This window comes from Gambusia affinis, linkage group LG11 (assembly GCF_019740435.1).
Source record: "Gambusia affinis linkage group LG11, SWU_Gaff_1.0, whole genome shotgun sequence".
Lineage (NCBI taxonomy): Eukaryota > Metazoa > Chordata > Actinopteri > Cyprinodontiformes > Poeciliidae > Gambusia > Gambusia affinis.
In genome coordinates, this window is record NC_057878.1 from 26,423,405 (window position 1) to 26,444,743 (window position 21,339).

At 38.5% G+C, this 21,339-nt stretch overlaps 1 long non-coding RNA gene across 1 annotated transcript in view; it reads right to left on the minus strand.

The window, feature by feature from the left end:
• Nucleotides 1–260: 260 nt before the first annotated feature.
• LOC122840236 overlaps nt 261–21,339 on the minus strand; it is a 103,644-nt gene continuing 82,565 nt past the window's right edge. Inside the window, exon 5 of the long non-coding RNA XR_006372190.1 lies at nt 261–334. This is a non-coding gene — a long non-coding RNA (uncharacterized LOC122840236). The remainder of the gene's footprint in view (nt 335–21,339) is intronic.

Genomic DNA, 21,339 nt, shown 5'->3' on the forward strand with positions numbered 1-21,339 from the left:
ATTTTATTTCATCAACATTTTTTCCATTTTTTATCAACATGTCACCAGTTTTAAAGTTAATCATCTAAAAAAAATCTGCCAGACTGTCTCGGCGATGCCTTCAGGTGCAAGAAGAGATTCGGGCGCCTGTTTCCCACGACGGGGCCTGATTCCTCTGTAAGGGTTTAAACAGGATTACAACTTCTGTCGGGAGGTTTCTGGAGATTTACCGTCCAGGAAGTGGCTTCTGACTCACTTATATGTTTTCCAATGTTACATGAATTTCGTAACTTTTAGTTCTTGCCACAAAAATGTTGGAGTTTGCTCAGTTTAACTCCTCCCTGCCCGCAGTTTTCTGTAGAAATAGAAAAAAAAACCCAGCAGCTATCAGATGGTTACAGCTATTGGGGAAAATGTGAAGAAACCAAAGCTGCACTGCAAAAACAGAAAACCTGACCACATATTTTGGTCTAGTTTCTAGAGCAAACAAACTGAGATATTTGCAGTAAAAACTAGATAAAGATCTGTGGAAAGATTTTGTTTTTATTGCGAAAAACACGTCAAAGCTGCACGCTTCTTTGTACGATATGAAGTTATTCTGACAGAAATATGCAAATACGTTCTTTACATGATTTGTTTCAGGCTGGTCTGGATCCATGGGTCAGCCTAAAGTTCTGCTTTCAAGGATATGTGAAGCTTTCAAGGATATGTGAAGCTTTCAAGGACATGTGAAGCTTTAAAGCACATGTGAAGCTTTAAAGGACATGTGAAGCTTTTAAAACATGTGAAGCTTTAAAGGACATGTGAACATGTGAGCTGTGTCCGCTAGCTTTCCCCAATGAGTCGAAGTGAAACACTGATGTTATTCAGACAGGTAATATCTAGCTGTAAAATGTTTTATTTACTAAAGTATTAAATTTATTCCTGTTCAAATCGGTTCGATTGGTTCAAGTGAAGCTTTCAAACATACTAGTTTTATTTAACTGTAATGGCTGAGAGCTGGAGAGTATTCAATTTGAAAATGAATAATTTGCTTATATTCACTGTAGAAATGTGTTTTAAACCTTTGAATATTTTAGATTTCTTTTCACTATATCACAGGATAAACTATAAAAGGTGAATAATAATACAGAAATCAGGAATAGTACATGACTAAAAAAACTTCACGCTGTCACGGTTGCTAGGCAACATGAGTTACGCTCCTCTGGTCGTCGACATTTGAAGGATGCAGACCCTGAATTTGGACAGGGTTCAAAGTATCAAAGAATGAACTTCTCTTTACTGGTAAAACATTAAAATAATGTCAATTGAATCCCTTAAAACATATGAAAGGTGTAAAAATGTAATTTAGTTTGGTAAACTAAGCTCTATTTTTAGCTATTTTTTTTAATCTGTCACGTTTTTATGTTTTGTTTTTTTCCAGCACTACCAGAAGCAGTTCACTAAAAATGAAGCACTTTGGCACTGGTACGCATAATTATAAAAAGAAATAAAATCCTTTTAATGCAGTTTGTGATCAGAGGATTTTATTAAACTTTTAATAAAGTCTTTCATCCAAACAGGGTGTTGATTGCTTCATTATTACTCCCCTTTAATCAGGAGAACGCTGGTTTTGCTTGTGAATTTAATGGAAGGAGGTGTTGGGCTTCCTCCGGCTCCGGCTGCTTTCTAAAGGCTAATTGGAGAGCGACTCAGCGCTGCTCTGCCGGCGCAGACAGGAAGTGAGACGCTAATGTTAACACCACAGGGTGGGCATGTATAGGAGGAGGAAATCTGCTGCATGCGTACGACAGTATGGGAGGCCATTAGTGCGACAAGCAGAAAACATTTTATTTACCTCACAGATCCTTCAACGTATTTTAAACTCTGAGGAGGATTTAAATCTGTTCGTTCCAAGGTTTTATTTTTTGTAAAACACCAGAAATCAACAAAAATACAAAATTTAAAATATGAGAAGTAACTGTTAGGGTTTTTAAAAAAAAAATAAAAACAATAACTGATGCCATAAAAAAACAACTTAGTTCTCCTTACTTAAAAATAAATGCCTCAACATTTATTACTTTCATTAAATTAACTGCTTAAATAATGTTAAGTTATGCATGCTGAATGTAAAAAGAAGACACAACTGAGTTTTCTTTAATTTACTTATGTAAATAAACCACAAACATTTGTCAAGACACTTTAACTTGAAACTACTTTATATAAAAAGAAACAGTTTTGTTTTTCTGCTCAAACTTTGACAAAATATAGAAAGCAGTGATAATTTACTAACATTTTTCTGTAAAATAAGCATGAAAATGAACACCTGACTCACTCACGCTGCATTTTTATGTATGAAAATGTAAAAATATGTAATGAAGCTCCAACTTCCAACAGTTATATCTACTTGTTTGTTTTTTCAGTTAAATCCATTGTTACAATTTACAGTGCAGCTCACTGAATGATCTGAAAACTCATTTAGAAACCAAACATGTGGATTCTTATCAAAGGTCATGCTAACGTCACCGCAGTCACCGGACCGGACCGGACCGCCTGAGGTTCTGACCCACACATCAGGCCTCATGTTGCAAAATAAACCGCCTGACTCATTTCTGTTTATGGGAATTAGCATGAATATTCGCAGGGCCACTTCCTCCTTCCATCGCTCAGCTGTTTGCTCATGCAGCAGCTGCTCTGCGGCTGCATGTGGGAGAACGAGCAGATTAACAACACGACCAAACGGGTCACCGCAGACGGGGCTTTTCTTTCTTATTGCATAAAAACATAACAAATATCAACCAAGGAATACATGACTTACTGTGTTTAGAAAACCACTGCAGAAGTTTGAACTGTTTCACTATGACTCAATCTTTTCTGTATGGAAGACACAGTGTGTAAAAAATAAATAGAGTATTAAAATGTTCAGGATTTATTGCCAAAAAGTGATTCACTCTGCAAAGTGAGATATGTTTCAAACATTTGCTTCCAATAATTTAGATTTTTTTAATATATATTAGAAATGCCTTCCTACAGTAAGTTGTGGTCATTTATTGTAGAGCAAATACAAATATTCACAGAAAGGTGTAACCCAGCTGAAAAGCTTAGTAGAAGAAAAAACAAAAACAGGCAACCCACCTGAGCTTAGAGCAGTGGTTCCCAAAGTGTGGGGCGCGCCCCCTAGGGGGGCCACCGTGCCATTGCAGGGGCGGCGCAGGAAGTGGTATGGATGAAAAAAAAAAGTTATATAAAAGTGTAAAGATGGTTTGTAGTTTGTTTTGTTGCAACCTGAAGTGTGAAATAAACTTCAGTGGAGTTTGAAAACAAAATATGATTATAGGTTTATGTCTGGTTGAACGATGTGTGGTCCAGTTAATTATTTTTTCTTGCTTTTTTGGGGGGGGATTTTATTGTAATCCATAAGGGGGACCAAGAAGAAAATCTTTGAGAACCACTGGCTTAGAAGAAAAATAACTGTTTTAACATTTTGTTTTTCTTTTAGCTGAAAGTAAATGTTGGATTTTATCTGGACTGGAATCCAGTTGTGGAGTTTAAACATTCAGGGGTGATTCAGGCAGACATGTCATCTAGCATTCAAACATTTAGCAGAAAAATGTAGAGCTTTATTCTTCACTCTGACGAAGCCGATCTCAATCTACAGCAGGAAAAGGTATTATACTGTACAGTATATGAGCATATGCTTCAGCAGGTGACATTTCTATTTTAAATCCTTTTTATTGGTGTTTTGTAACAAGTTTATACTTGCTGTGATCCTGCAGGAAATGTATTATCCCATTAAATGTATCTATTTAACAGGATATTTGCTTTTTGTATAGAATTAATTAAAGAAATAAGTTCATTTCTAAATGATCATCTACTCTTCTGAGTTACTTCTGATGACATCATTTTCTCTCTGTTTGTAATTGAAGTAAATCTTAAACAGCTTAAAGGGGAGTATTATGTAAAATTAACTTTTAAATCATGTTCTAATGTTATTCTCTCAACAAAAACACACCTGGAGTGTTGCTTTACTTGTTTCAAGCTCTCACAAAGACCCGCCTTCTGCCTCACAGAGCTCCTCCTCCACTCAGCTCCTCCACTCAGCTCCTCCAGACTAGCGGCAGCAGCAATTAGCAAACACATGGTGGAACTGCACGTCTGCTGCGCTCATTATACAAACTACGTCTCAGTACAACAGTCCTAAAAATGGTTGTAAATGAAGGAGCAGGAGCTTCTTAAAGGGACAGATGCCCAATTTCAAGGTGTCAAATTGCAAAGTTACATTTTTTTAAGCTTTGTTTCATATATGTAGCATTTTTGGTGTTATAAAATGTCACAATGACCCAAGAAAATAAGCAAATAGTAGATATACAGGTGAAGGAAACACCTTCTCAGTTTATTTTGAAATTTATTTTTCACATTAGAAAATGCATCTCTCTGGCTTGTATCTTTATTTTAACCCCAGATGTTCAGTTTTCTTCTACCACCATAACTCACACAACAGAATAAGTGTCATCATATGCAAAACTGTCTTCCATCTGTCATCCTATTTTCATGTATTCACATGAGATCAATTTAGCTGGAACTCATGTGACAAATTCGACTGCTTTAATTAGTGAACACACATATTTTTATGTGACTGTGGGAGGAAACTGGAGCATCTGGAGAAAACCCACTCATGCATGAGAAGACCAAGCAATCAGAGGAGCTTCATCTTCTGACAATCGCTGCGTTTCCACTTTGAATGTGTTCAAATCTTGGAGAAAAACGCGATTACGCAACTGTGGTGTTTCCATTAAAACAAGAAAAGAAATTAAAATCACACGTGAATAAGCTTGTTCACACAATACGTCATTAAAAATAACGGCAGCGATAAAATGTAACATTTACATGAGATATATTCATAATTCAGCGCTCTCCGTCTATCAGCCAATCAGAAGAGACGTCGCCATTTCATTCAGGCGTTGGAGCAACAAACCTTTAATGCTCGGAAGCGGCTACGTATGCAGCGTTTGGGGAAATTGTAGTTGGCTCAGGGCTTTGGACTCAACCATTTTTTCTGAACTGTTTGATGCTGAGAGTTCAGCTGCACATTGTAGGAGAAAAAGGAAAACAAACCATCATCCTGCCACTTCCTGTTGTCTTCTCTGTCGTTTCCACCAGTAGTAACAGTTTTTGTGATGCAAAAAAAAGTCTTTCCTTTGCAGTTTTGCCAAATGCACTAATTTCGATACAGCTGAAAAACCAAAGCGCCTCATCCTAAACCGATAACTTTCTGTTGAAAAATGTGCGTTTCTTCGAAGACGGTGCGTTTCCATTCAGCGGATTTATTTTTGTATTTCTAATTTCCACGATTTTACGGTTAACGGAAACACACCTAGTGTTTTCATCAAACTGCGGATTAAAAGCCAGGTGCTTTCCCAACCGGTAACTAGCCATAGTGAGCTTCAGTTATCAGATGTGATGGCAGAGATGTAAACGCAGCGATTCTTTGTCCAGTGTCTCTTTGACTGGCGTTACTTTACGCATCTATTAGACAATCCAGCTAATGAAGGCGCTTCTTCATTAGCTGGATTTCAGCGGATGACCAGGAACAACTTTAGAACATTTGATTCGCTGTAAACAATTCTCACACATCTTCTGATGCCGAAAATCAGAGGTTTGCAACCGACGGGAAATGTTCAAAGAATCCCCTCAGGACTCTGACATCTGAAAGTAAAAGTCTGATTTTTCTGAAACAGAAACACAGATGCCATAAGTGTGTGGGCATGTGTGTGTGTGTGTTTGTGTGTGTGCAGAGCAGAGACACACACACACTCACAACAAAAGACTCCTTTAAGTGGAGAGTGGAAGTAGGCGGAGGCTCACTCTGTTTAGTGGAAACCTTTGATGTCCGAGGAGATAAGGGCTTCAAAGGGGAATATGTCTTGAATATTGCTGAGACAGAAAAAAGGCACAATAAGAGCGGGCCAAACATAAACTTAATCAGGATGCCAAGGCCCAGAGATCATCTGCTGCCTCCATGTCTTACGCTTTATGGGTTTTCCATCAGCTGGAGTGCTTCCATACCCTCCAACTTTAATTTTAGTCGTGTCTCAATTACACCAAAATCCCTGCGTGAAGTTTGGTCCATAAAATAGGAGAAATATGACTGAACATTCAGGGTTTAGTGTAAACCATGAAAACTACATTAACACCACTCTTTAATTGAAAAAAATGATCGCTTGGCTGAAGGTCGGAGTTTCACAATTAGGCCACAGAACTGCTAATTAGGAGATGGACGAACCGAAACGAATGACTGGAAGAGTTAGGATGTAAACAAAGAACAAGAAGATTAAATGCACTGAGACGGCAAATAGAAGAAGATATGAGAAATAATGTTGAAAACTTATTTCGTAATAAACTAATTTATGGCAACAAAGCTAAATTTTTGTGAAAGTTTTATTGTGAAGCAATATTTAAGTACAATTAAAGACTTGCAAGTAAAAAATTTCACTACTTGAAATTGTTCCATTATTTTTATTTAACCTTTAGTTCACCATTAAAGTCCCATTGAGATTAAAAATCTCTTTTACAATGTTTTGTAAAAACATCCTGGGAGCGGCTCACAGAAGTTACCAAACATTCACTGCAAAAACAGAAACAGCTAAATAAATTAATTTAAAAATTCCTCAGTTAAAACATTTACAGAAACATGATTCCTTGTCAAAATGAGTAAAAACACTTTTATTTGTGTAACCACTACTTAATTTAATTAACAATAAATTCAGTAGGAAAGTTACTTTTGTTCTAGGGTCATACAGGAGGATGATAAGCATTCACGTTTTAACAACTCAGGTTTATTTTCTTTCTCCACAAAAGAATAATTACCTTAATAAAATTAAGGTATAAAACTTAAATTGTCCACCCTTAAAAATAACTCAAATATTTCAAAAAATTAGGGTAGGTTTTTCTACACTGTAGCTTTAAAGCTCATTTCAACAAAGATATTACATATTTCAATTAGTCCTTCAATATAACGTTCAGTCAGTCAGTTCAGTCAATGTGCACATAAATTGTCCAGTTTGAAAATGTTCATGAACAAGTAGTTTGTGGAATAACCAAAAAAATAAAGGATTGGGGGCCCCCCTTTTCTCTTGTTCAATTCTCTTATCTGGTTTCCAAGCAAAATATCCAGCTCCAGTAGCATCAGTCCCTCTGCGTTGTCCCAGGCTTCAGTCCGAGTTCTTTTTTTAGTTCTTTCAGTTCGGAAAAAAACTGAGCAACGTTAGCTCCAGCTAAGTAGCCATTTAGCGTAAGTAAGCAGCTGAAAATAAAACAACAGACTCACCGGAGAAATCTAAGAACAGACTATACATCATCCAGTTCAAGATAAACAGACTTCTTTCATATCACAACCGCTCTTTTGCATAGTAGCTTCTCTATTCCTGCTGAAACGTGCTTAGTCTGCCATTTCTTTTCTCTTCCTCGCTCTTACTCTTCTTCTCGTACTGACACAGGGGAAATGTGGGCCTAATGCCCCCTACAGGACATTCTAAGAACTACAAAATAACACATTAAACATGCAGACAGATCAGCATAGTTTATGGGGGTTATGGAAGTAAATATGTGCCATCAGAATTTGAATAAAAAATACCTCTGAAATTTGAATGTTGTATATTAGTGCTTACTTTTTCAGTATTAAAATAAATTCAGAATATATTTTTAACCTAAAAAAAATTCAATGTCATTATTTTTGCAGTAAAGAAAAATTCGGTGTAATTTTTTTTACATGGTTGCAATTTTCAGTTATTAAAAAAATTCACATTCCTATTTCAAAGTGATAAAATTTTCAATATACATATTTTTCACAGTTTAAATTTTCAGTGTTAAAAAATTCAGTATATAAAAAATTCAACTTTTCAAAATTCAAATGCAATATTTTCGTTGTCCTCCAATTCATTGCTCGTCTCAAATTCAGCGTCTAAAAATTCGCTGTAAAAATGGCCAAGGTTACTTCAGGTCACAGACATTAGCAATGGATGTCCGATTCCAACATCCACCTAATCACGTGACACAACCGTCATATTGAAGAAATACCAGCATCACCCAGGCTGGCGACCATGGAGGCGAACGCAAACCCAACGGTGAGTTTAATGCTTTCATATTTCTATAGTATATTTTATTTTGTGCATGAAGTTTGATACATTATCTTAAAGCCTGATTTAAAACACGGGTTGGGCCGTTGTTAATCTTACACTTTCCATCTGCTAGATCCTTATTTTAATTTCTGAAAGGTGGGAACCCTACAGCACAGAGCTTTCCTGAGTAAAAGTGATCATTCTCATGAAGTGTAAATTTCTTTTTAACTAATCCTTTTTCAACTGCTACTTTGTCTTTTATATATTTTGTGACTACAGGGTAGTCAGGATGCTATTGTTGAATCTGCAACCACTTACTTAATTTACTAACTGAAAGACCACGGAGTGGAGGAAGAGGAGACATGATGAAATTCTGGACTGGATGGGAAAATCTGCCAGCAAGTCTGTCTGTGGAGATTGTTCGTGGAAACTACAAAACACTAAGAATTCCTTGTCACTACTGGAATTACAACTCTTTCAGTGAGGATTTTGTAGCATGCATTTCCTCTACGCAGTCTGGCTTTGAGTGATCGACCTGTTAAAAAAAAATAAATAAATAAAAAACAATCTACATTTAAGCTGTAGCAGTTCTTTGTGAATCAGTTTGTTAAAACAAAACAGTTTTGTTGAAATGTAGAATCAATTCAATTTTCTGATTTTTGTCAGATCACAAGTTCGATACATATGTTTAAATGTGATCATATGTATTCCTCATTAGAGCGACAACATTGCTGTTACTCTAATTTCTCTAGTTTTGTCAAATTCAAAACTAGAGGAACTAGAATAACACAATGTTCAGAGTAGATATTTCATTTCTCTGAGTCAGTACTGTTTGTACAGGCAGTTTTAAATATGAAACTGAAATTGTTTTTTTATGCAAAATTTTATTGAATGTACTTAGATGAGTTCATATATGCTTTAGGTATTAGAAAATAAACAACATAAGATAAAACCTTTTCTGATTCTTATAATTCAAGTAATGTAAAGCACTACAACAATGTACAAATGCACCTAATGGGTTCCTTTTGAGTAAAGAAAAAAAACAAACAAATTACAAATTTAGAACATTTTTGTTCTCTGACATGTCTACCATAAAAGCACTAAAATTCACCTCTGTGGTAACATGATCAGCATTTTGCTTTACATTTCATAAATGGTGAATTTTTAAACTGGCACGGAAGCGTATTGCTGTCACAGGAAAAAAAATTGAGCGCTATCACGTTATAACATCATATGTATCTTATTAAAATGTGATAGTTATCTTGTTAAAACATGATTGCCTTCTGGTGATTTTGGTTGCTTGGTTACAAACAGCCGTTTGCCGTTATTCAGCTATTGTTATTCAATAAAAATCTGAACATAAAATGTTCAGCAAATACATCTGAGCCTCCGTTATAATCTTTATAACCTGTCAAGGCACCGTGGGGTTCAGGAATTGGATGATGTGTACGACCAAGAACCCAGAGCAGGTTAGGAGTCATGTTGCTTCAGTTCGAAGTGGGTGATTGTCCCAGCCACTGCAGAAAGTATCCAGATCATCCTGCAGACATGGCAGGAAGACTTAATGGCAACAGAAGAGGAGTGCTTCATTTGAAATGTCCAGGTATCCCTCTTCTTTAAGGTAGTGTAGCACGTCATAATAGATGCACGTTACAGCCGTCCACAGATCTCTCCACAGTCGCTCAGTCCTTCAATTATGGAGTAATAAACAATTAAAAACTGCCCTTCAAATCTCATCATATTGAAGACCACACAAAGCTAATGTTACTATAGACATTCAAAAGCATCACATATTGAAACTTGTCATTTGTACAAACCTTTGATTGTGCACACTCTTCCCAGATATAAAACTGCTTCTTCCTGCTCCAAACGATCACGGAGTCTATCAAAAATATGATTCAGCAAAAGTTCCTTGAAAAGAGAAAAAGGAAAAAAAACATTTAAAAATTGTCAGTAAAATAAAAAGTATTTTGACATCAGTAGGTCAGCATTGAGAAGTCACAGTAATCTAAATTAAATTATGATATTTAATCTAAAATAAGTTAACAGATATACTTACAAGCATATATTTTCTTGAAAATTAGTTAAAATCAACTGAAAAAACAAAGGCGGTTGTTTATAGTGTTGCTAGGTAACAGAACGAGGTTTTAGGCAAAGTAAAAAGAATGTAAATTAATATTGTATATCAACAATTGTCAGATAAGAGAAGCAGTATTTTGGATGATGTTGTAATGAAGTCACCTGAACAATACGGTAGCTGATCAGAATGGGGTTGTGGTTATAATTAATGTCGGAAAGTGTTCACAGCCCTCTTTGAAGCACACAAGGCAGCCATATTAGCGGTAGCATCTCCTGAAAAATTACGACTTTACTAAGACTGCCTGTCTCAGTCTCACCTAAGACAACATACAAACAACCCAGAATGTCGCCACCCATCAGTTCTCTTTAAAGATTCTAGACTTGACCCAAGTGGTATTTCTTTTTGAAATAAAACTGGGGAAATTGGACGGGACAGCGGGGAGGGGCTGGGGTGCTAGGAGGTAGCAAGTAATATGCCGGCACTACACGGTGTAAGATTAACAACGGCCCAACCCGTGTTTTAAATCAGGCTTTAAGATAATGTATCAAACTTCATGCACAAAATAAAATATACTATAGAAATATGAAAGCATTAAACTCAGCTGGGTTTATGTCAGCTTCCATGGTCGCCAGCCTGGGTGATGCTGGTATTTCTTCAATATGACGGTTGTGTCACGTGATTAGGTGGATGTTGGAATCGGACATCCATTGCTAATGTCTGTGACCTGAAGTAACCTTGGCCATTTTTACAGCGAATTTTTAGACGCTGAATTTGAGACAGCGAATTTTTAGACGCTGAATTTGAGACGGCGAATTTGAGCAAGTTGAATTGGAGGACAACGAAAATATTGCATTTGAATTTTGAAAAGTTGAATTTTTTATATGCTGAATTTTTTAACACTGAAAATTTAAACTGTGAAAAATATGTATATTGAAAATGTGATCACTTTGAAATAGGAATGTGAATTTTTTTAATAACTGAAAATTGCAACCATGTAAAAAAAATTACACCGAATTTTTTTTTACTGCAAAAATAATGACATTAAATTTTTTTTTAGGTTAAAAATATATTCTGAATTTATTTTAATACTGAAAAAGTAAGCACTAATATACAACATTCAAATTTCAGAGGTATTTTTTATTCAAATTCTGATGGCACATATTTACTTCCATAGGGTTACATCTGGTCTACACCTCAGCAAGACGTAGAAGTTTAAATCAAAGAAACTTTTACACTTAGCTTTAAATTTTAAACAGTCTGTTGCTCACTGGCGTGTTTATCAGAAAAAAATCTGCTAGTCATTTGACCGGTAATTCAAGACTGTAAATAAGCTGTTGCAAAGTGTTTTAAATTATTAATAAGTACAGTGGAAATAGTTTTGACACGACATTACAACCTAATAACCTTTGGGGTACAGCCAATCAGTGGCAACGAAAATGAATGGCACGTCTTGATTGGCTGCTTGGCAAACGATCGCCAGCAGTCTGTCAAGTTGCAAACTGTTCAGTTTGAATATTTCAGATTCGCTCTACAAAACAAAACAATAAAAAAAAAAAAAAATCCAGGAATGGGAGAATTTTCTGTGAATAATTTGAAATTGTGTCGCACAGAAAAATCCACAAATCGGTGAATTTGTAAATGTTGAACCACGAAGACGTGCAGCCGACTGTGTAAATATGTCAAAAGAAAAAGATCAATTTTTGTTGAATTTCCGAATAGATCTTTTGTTTTTATATTTGTTCGTTTCGGAAGCCATGTTCTAACTCCAACCAAACTTTATTTTATTGCTGTTTTGCTCATTCAAAATGTGGAAAAAACATTTCCTTCTGTATTGTGACAGATCTTTCCTTTGTCTCTGACAGTTTCTGTCAAAACATCCTGTTCACAGAGAGAACATATTTTCCTCAGAAATCTCCCTGATCTAATAAAAGAAATAACAATTAAATGACACATTTCACTCAAACAGCAGAATTTATCCCTCCAGGGTTTTTGCCATGAATGTTTATTGATTGGAGCTTCCAGTCAGGAGATGAAAACTCTTCCAGTATGAACCAGTTGGCTTAATTGGTCACAGCGTGCTTTTTATTCATTCAATTAGATTTTTATTCTGAGGGGAGGAATATGTGAAAATTCATGCTAAGAACAGCAAGTAGGTGTTAATTAAGCATCGACTGTTCTGCTTTCATTAAACTGTTGTTGCATCTGAGAGAACCGAAGTGACGGGAAGTCGGCGACAGATTGCCAACTGGTTCCCCGTTTGCTTCATTTTCTACTGGAGCGTGTCAGTTTTGAGTTAAAAACAAAGTGGAGGGTTCTGTAAAACGTTAAAGATAAAGCTCTGTGTCGTTCATGAGTCAGATGGTGAGAAAAATGGATTCAGACGTGACATTTTCACTTCAAAGGTCAACGTGTACAGAACATTTTCTGCAGCAGATTTATCCGGGTTATTATTTCGTTGTTCCTCTCCAGAGACCTAATCGCAGCCGTGTAACGTCCGAGCTTAATGCTTCTTTAGGACTTCAGCTGTTTAGCAGTTTCACTATTTTAATTTGAAAAAAGAAATGACATTAACCAGTGAAGATGTCCCTGGTGTTTGTTTAAAAAAGCCTCCAGATAATTTTTTTTTTTTTACAAATTCCACTTTTAATTGGAGTTAATTTATATTTGTTATACTTTGACACCTAATCTGTAATAAACAGAAGATGCATGGATGTACAAATATAGATGCTTTGTCTGAATGAGATGTTTATGTTTGATATGAGTTTTTGAAAAGTCTTCTGGTTCACATGGGGATGTTCTGTAACAATATCTGAACAACCTGAGACTCTGCACTGTATGAACAAACAGAAAAATGTAATTAAACTGTAAAATATGAGTTTATTTCAATATTCATTCAGTTGGTTCCTGTTTTGTTTCCTCTAGATGATTTGAACAGCTTCAGCTTTAATATTAAAAACTGCAGCAAGGTTAAAAATACCTTTAATTATTTTGTTAGAATCGTTGAACATCACAATTTGACTTTGAATTATAAATTATCTGATTAGTATTTTGCTGTAATTTCTGACAGTGTTAATTATCCAAATTAGCATATTTGATGCCAAAACGTAACTGAGTGTCGTTGAAAAGTTTTGGCCCCCAAACCAACAGCAACACATTTGGTCAAGACCATTTTTTTAGAAAAATCTGTTTGCATTTCGCAACAATTCACAGTTTTTTACTTAGATTAGATTTAAACTTTTATGCAGTCTTTTACTAAAATATACAAGAAAGGAGAAGATGAAGAAGCTTCCTCATTAAAATGAAGCATATGGTGCATTATGATGGAACCAGAGGAAAACCTGTCTGATAAAATCCTGGCCTGCGTCTCCCTCTCAGCCTCACTGACACTCCCTGGTTGTGCATTGGCTCTGTACTGATGGGTGACTGGCTGCCAGTACAGACAGGAGGATTTGGCCTTGGCCAGCCAAGATGTGCTGCCTTCAGGTTTCCCTAAGGTTCATCAGCCCCTCCTCCATGCTCTCAATTAGGAGTCCTTCCCCTCGTTAGGGCTATGTGCATTGGAGATAATTAAAGGGAGGCAAGCTCTAGTGCAGGAGTGGCTCTTGAATCGGCCCATTGATCTTATGTCCCGGATATTTCCACCGGCAAAAATTCCCCTACTGCGTCAATACTCAGCTGTATGCATATAGTGGAATGACTTTATGTTGATTAGGACACTATTGGCATCTTTAATGATCTCTGTTAGAGGAAATCTCCAGAAACGGCTTGAACCGAGACTCACAGAGCAGCAGTTACTGACCTTTAGGGTGAGAAGTCGGCTTAGCAGCAGGTTGTGCACATGGTGCCTCACTGGATGTGTTCCTTCGATTCGTTCCTTCATCCTTCCATCCATCCATCATTATCACCCCAAGACGGGGTCGGGTCGTGGGGGTAGCAGTTTCAGAAGGGAGGCCCAGACTTCCCTCTCCAGTCTCTTCTTCCAGCTCCTCTGGAGGAATCCCAAGGCGTTCCCAGGCCAGCCGAGAGACATCGTCCCCCCAGCCTGTCCTGGGTCTCTCTGGGGCCTCCTCCCGTTGGGACCTGAACGCCTCCTGACCAGATGCCCGAGCCTCAACTGGCTCCTCTCGATGTGAAGGAGCAGTGGCTCTACTCTGAGTCTGACCCTATCACTAAGGGAGAGCCCAGCCACCCTACGGAGAAAATCCATTTCGGCTGCTTGTATCCGCAATCTCGTTCTTTTGGGTCATGACCATAGATGAAACATGGAAACGCAGCCATTATCTGGTTAATGGCTGTGTTTCCATTAACCATATGAAAACAAGGCGGTTTTAGAAAAAAACTCGTCAATAAAAAGGATGAGGTGGAAATTGGTCACATGATCAACAACCGGATGTTGCAAACAACATTGAAGAAAACGACAGGAAGTACCTGCAGGATGTTTTATAAGGAACTATCGCATGAACAAATTTATTCACGTGTGATTTTAATTTTATTTCTTTTTTAATGAAAACACCGCAATTGTGAAATTGTGTTTTTTCAACATTAGCAGAATATTGACAAAGTTTTGTGGAAATTCGTAATGGGAATGCAGAAAAAGCTTCACAGGAAAAGCTTTGAATGGCTCTTCCAAGTGATGATGGACAATCATGTAGAGAACCAGACCTGACCTTATTGTGTTGACAGGGATTTGGTGGTGACCGCTACAGGAACCATGTTCGGAGTGCTTCCCCATTGATCTGCAGTCAGACCGTGACACAATCTCGATGTCTGACTCTTAGCCACGTCAAACGGCTATAAGGTTGAGCAGGAAGGGCGGTCAATACCTCACAACCTCCTCCAACGCCTCAGCAGTCTGTTTACACAAGGGGCCTCTTCAGCTTAATCACTGGTATTTACAAACCGTTACCGTCGTTAAGTGAATTAACCGTGAGCTAGACGGAGAGGAGAGGTGTTTGATGTGGGCGGAAGACCGGACATTATCACCTGCAACCAGCTTCTTATGGGGCGACAATAGAGCTGATGGCAGAAGTCGCAGATGGCGGCAGACATTAGAGGCGGAAAAGATGGCGCGTTTTTGGCATGCGCGATTCCTGCAGAGCCTTGTTTCTGCTGTGATGAGGTGAAAACAGGGCAGATGGGATACAGGTGATGGAAATGGGCTGAATCCAAGCTCCGAGGCACAATGTGGCGCTGATGGGAGGTGGGGACCAGGCTGCGGTGGGAGGCGGCGGCTAAAACAAAGCTGAGGTCAACACATTGGGAGTCTCTGCGGAGGAAGAGCGAGTGACAGGTGCATTACGGCCTGCTGCTGTGGCTGTATGGACCAAACTCAGGGGAAAGGGAAAGGCTGCATGGCTGTAACGATTTCAGAGTCAGCGTGACAAAGTGTGGAGTGCGAACAAAATCTCCTGTGATGCTCAGACCTGCTGAAAGCTGATGCTTCTGCTCTGTAGTGTGGCTAAAAGCAGCAGCAGGGAACTGGAGGCAGCTGGTGGAAAAGTTTCTCCCTCCAAAAGCTGACGAAGGAGACGCCCAGAACCATCAGATGCTGAAAACGCACAAAAAAAAACTGATGAGAGAAGTTCACTAATTATGCTCTGAATCTTTGGGTTGCATAATATCCAGCTCTAAAGACCGGCTGACTTAATCGGCGACTTTCATTAACTGTGCGAAGGCTAATGATTTTCTCCCATGTTGACGCCGTGATTCTGTCTCTGAAACAGAGAGGGATCATTAACTTCCACGGTAATATTCCTTGTTCTTAGTGATGCAAACCCAGACACATAAACGATGCACCGCTCAACAGGGACCCGATTATGGATCGCAGGGGCCCAGTCGACCCAGCATGCGCAGCCATTCATTTGTCCTGGCGGGACCCAGGTGACGGGCTAAAGGTGTGCACAGGGGCACCGCAGACCTTCAGCAGTGGAAACTAATTACCCTCAGTAGTAATTATGAGAGCACAGCTCAGGTCTGACCTTGGCAAACTGATTTTGTGGCATGCAGGGGAGAAATTCATCACCTGATGTCACAAACAATACGAAGAGTAGAATCCTGTTGGCTGTGGACGCCACAGAGGAGAGCGAACAAGCTGGAATACGGTTTTATTTCGCCTTACGCACGATGCTGGGCTGCGGTGGGCGGCCAGCATGACTGAATAGGATGCAAAGTGGCAACATGTGTGCAATATAAATAAATAAATGCATAACTGGGGCATTTTCACAGCAGGAAAAGTGACATTTAGATTTTCAAGCCTGAAGAGTTGCATCTAAATTGATGAGAAGAGTGCAGCTGTGTTCAGACAAAAGCTGTCTGCCTACAAGGTCACAGCACTTATGTTGGAGCTATTTGGTTACACAATGTTTGTTTTGACTGTTTATGAAAGTTTTGACTGGATCGAGGATTCTCTTTTTCCAGTAACGGACTCATAAAGCTCAGGTTTTATGAGAAGAGACAAATGTTTAACGGGAGGAACAGGCAGAGTGTGGGGTACGTCTCCAATCTGCAGCTTTTTCAAACCAATTAGCAACAACACTCTGACCACTGACAGGGGAGGTAAACACCACAGCCTTCTTCATAAATCACTGTCAACCTGGGCCCAACGTGCCGTCGTTCTGTCATTGTGTGATTTATTTAACAACACACCAAGTATGGGTGGGGGAGGCTGGTTGGTTGAAGTTGACTTTCCACTTTTGTGTCTCTGAGACACAAAGAAAGGTTAATCACAGAACTGAAAGGCAGAAGTACCTCCTGCTGACACGACTAATAACGTGTCTCATCTTGGTCTAAATATGATTTAAAAAAAAAATAAAATCAGGATTCTGGTTAAAACCTGAATTGATTTTATACTTCTAGCAGCAGGGAGTCAAACTCATTTTCATTTTGGGCCAAATCAAAAATCTGAATGTCCTTAAAGGGCCGGTTGTGTCAGAATCTATTGGTAAAACCCATTAAACTGGTAAAGCATCAATACATAATTGTTTGTTTCACCGATCAGTCCGTCCAGGATTTCAGAATCGTTTGTGTGTTTTGTTTTCTTTGCAATCAAAATCAAAGATTTTGTGGTCCTAATTCAAAACCAGTATCACTATTTCTGCTATGAACGATGTTAAATGTGACTTTTTATTAATTGCTGTATCGATCACGGACTGTAACTCCACATCATGTAAGTAATCCAATGTTTTCTGACAATTTTTAGAGAAATTTGGAGTAAAAATCGGAAAAAAAAATTTGCAGATCTGTTGATTTTGTGTAATTTGGGGTCTAGAGGGCCTCATAAAACGGTACAGTGGACTGGATTCGGCCCGCGGGCCTCGAGTTTGACGCATATGTTCCAGCACATATTAACTATATATCTACTCAGGTATATTGCGTCTTAGTCGCACTTTTTGACATTTTCAAACCAAAAACATTGGTAACATCCTGGCTTGGCGAATTGCTCACTAGGTAAGTCCAGCTTCTTTATTTGGCTCATATTGCTGATCAATTTTCTGAAAGTATTATCAATTTACTGTCAATTAAAACAGAAGATCTGATAAATCAGTTATTCTGTGGATGTTGCTATCATGTGGCGTGATGGTGAGGTGGTGAGGCAGCAAACGGGAACCCAGGGTGTGGTGAAAAACTGATATTTAATGAAGGAAATAAAGCAAAAACACAGTCCAAAAACAATCCTAGAAGCCGGGCAGCACGGCCGAGCGAAAGCCTGGGCTCGTCACCGGTAGCAACCGGAACACTCACGGAAAGACGGACTGGGCGACAAGACGTAACCAAGACGTGACTCGACGTTAGAAGACGTAGGACCCGACAAAGACACAGAGACACAGGTGACACTAAATACACAGAGGGTAATCAGGGAACGAGACACACCTGGGAACTAATCAAGGGGAGACAGGACAACACGGAGACTCAGACACACAGGAAACTTGAAATAAACATGCAGGAAAAACACGGAACATGACAGTTGCCAGGTCTGTATTCCCCAGAAACCAACAGCCGAGCGAAAGAGCACATAATTCCTTCAGAGAATCTTTAACAAATCAAAATCTTTTGCTCATCAGAAAATAGGGCGGTTCTATTCAATCGGACCCAATAAAAGAGCTGCTGTAGCCCAACCAGCTCCTTCAGGTTCAGAAGTAAAAATGTCCGACTGTGGAGAAATGGAGAAAGATGCTCTGATTGTATAGATTGTGTTTCCTCATCGGTTCTGCGGTTCTTACGGTTCGTCACAGTAAAGCAGATGGTGACGATGTTTGGACTGATCATAGCAGCTTCGTTTCTCCTCCAGAAAACACGTTTACGCCGTCAGACACAACCTGCTGCTGCTCTCCTCTGAGTTTCTTGAGCGATAATATTTTTTTTTTTCCTCACTCTGGATTGTGTTTCTGTCATTTTCAGTTTTACTTCATTGCAACTTCTGGGTTTCTTGAGATGAAAATTCAGATGTTTCGGTTCATAGATCCAGTTTGAAATACTATTGACAAAATAATGTCTGATAAGCCAAGCAGGTCGGGGGATTTATTTTGTTTTTTAAATTGCTAAACTGCTTTCTAGTTTTAGCGATTTGAAAAGTTTTAACCAAAGCAAGTAAGGATTCAGATCTGCATCAGACACAATTTGCTTCTTGACAGAGAAACATTACAATCTTTATAGGAAGAAGGCAGGAATTCCTCTAAATGTGTTGCATCAGTTTATTCTGCTTTATATTCTCCCCATGCTGTTATAGTCTTGGCATCAGAGGTCACAGGTGGAGACAAGCTGTGACATCTGCCAGGATGAATCCATTCATGTCTTCAGAGGAAAACAGAAAAGGCATCAGTCTTTTGAAGCTTTATGGGTTGGTTCAGTGGAATGACAACACAGGAAAAGGAAGCTCTGCATGATAAAAATTTACTGCAGCACCGAGAAGAACGAGGATGAGGATGAGGATGAGGACGAGCTTTTTCCTCTCATATGGATGTTAAGTGTTGGAGTACCTGTCGGTTTTATAAACGAGTGTTTCCCATGAACATACTGCTGGACATTTTGCATGTCTGCATTTCTGTCATTACAAATTTGCAAAGTTAAAAAACAGAATAATTTTAGACCAGCGCTCAGCAGGGGTCTTCAAATATTTCAAGGTGAAACACAGAAAAATAGCAAACAAGCTAGTTAAACTATTATGAATAAAATCAGCTTATATGTTCATTTCAGTCTCTATTTTAATGGGGATGCTGCTGGGAGAATCAGAGCTAATGTTAGCTCTGGTCAGTATTAGCATAGAAGGTTTAGCTAGCTACGGCTCTTAGCTAGCTGCCTCTTTAAACGGAGCAGTTTGTTTTCCCGATTGGTTTGGACTTTTTGTGAAGGTGTCAGTGAACCACACAACTGTACCGAGATCCACATTTTGAGGAGGTTTCAGTGTGATTCTAGACAAACTCTGGTGTCGTTGACTTCTGGTGTGAATACAGGCCTGCCTCAAGTCGAATCAACTACAGAAAACGCCTCTTTTGGTCTTCACAAGCCACCGTTTCTTGGCATCATGGTACAAATTAGCCCCTTATTGTTGCCAACGCTATGCGTCTACCTCGACTTGCAGCTCACAAATTAAAATATCACATTGTGAAATCTGCGTTGAATGAGCTGATCTTAACGTTCACATTGGTGTTGCAGCCGTAAAAACTGCACAAGTGTGCACAACAAAACTGCAGAACGCAGGAGTTCCAGTCTAGTTTTTTTTGGTAAGACTTTATTTGAAGGGATGAGCATAAGACTGAAATAACACCTGTCATGAACATGAAGGAGTCTTTATGAATCTTTATGACACTTTTAATGCAAAGCTGAAACCTTTGACAAACTTTCACTGCAGGTTTTAATGCAACTTTGCATTAAAGTGTCATTATTTACTGAATAATGAAAAGTTGACACTTTCAATTAACTTTTAATGAGATTTTGCATTAAAGTGTCATTATTTACTGACAGTCCTTCAGGTTTATGACAGTGTAATATTATTCACATCCCTTCAAATAAAGCGATACTGTTCAGTTTTCTTTTTCTGGGTCTGTGCTCTGCCATCATTTCTGACCAACAGGAGCAATAATCATCACCCATGTGGCTTTGCTTACAAGGTATAGTTCACTTGCAAAAAGCACAATGTGAAAGCAAATCACAACAAATGTAAAAGAACAAAGTCTGGACCAAACAAGCCAAACCAAAGGTCTTTCCTGGTGGGATTACAGGTTTATTCATCGATTCAAATGATAGCCAGAGTTTACATAAACAACAACTTCACTTGTAGCAGAAATCTGCCACCGCTTCATAAAGAAAAGTCTAAAATATCCATAAAGCTTTCATTCATCGCTAAAACAATCACTGATATGGTAGTTTATAAAGCTAAAAAGATGAAACCGTTCAGTAAAACTTCATGGTTGACTCAGGTATCATTTAGTTGCAGTCTATTCATTACGGTCTTTCATCTGATGACTCGGCAGATGCACTGCAGAGCTTCACCATCTGTCCCAGGATGGTAAAGATGAGGACGTGAGCAAACCAAACATTTCCATGTGTCACACAGCAAACACACAACTTTACAGCAGGAGAAGCTAAACCAGGCAAAATATCCTCTAAAAAAACAAAAAACAAAAAAAAAACATTGTAGCCCTGTCAGACTAGCTAGCTAGCAAACACAAGCACAGAGACACACAATCCTCTTTCAGTGATTTCTCTCCATTGTTTCTCACAGCCAGGCTGCTGTAAGATGGGTTAAGCATGAGGTGAATCACTTTCGCCTCATTTACATTCCAGGCACACGACTGAAGTCTACAGTTGGCATTCAGGATGTCTGAAGCTCAGAGGCTGCAGTCTGTGCATAAAGGTAGCGTAGCATCCTGACTTTAAAGCGCTGAATAACAGAGGGAAGGTCCAGAAACCTCTCAGCCTGCACCAATTGTACTGAACTCACAGCTTTCTTTTATTCCTATTCACATCCTGTGGAGATACATGTCAAACTTTTCTTGTCACTAGTTGGAAAATTCACTGCTTTCCAGAGATAAATACATTTCTTTAGTGTTCAACTGCTAATGTCTAGTTGTTTGTTTGGATTTTAATTCTGGGTTCTTTCATGTTCCAGACATTTTTAACGGCCTAACAAGGTGAATTTCTATGATTTTTACAGTCTCACAGCATCATCACAATTATTTATTCCCA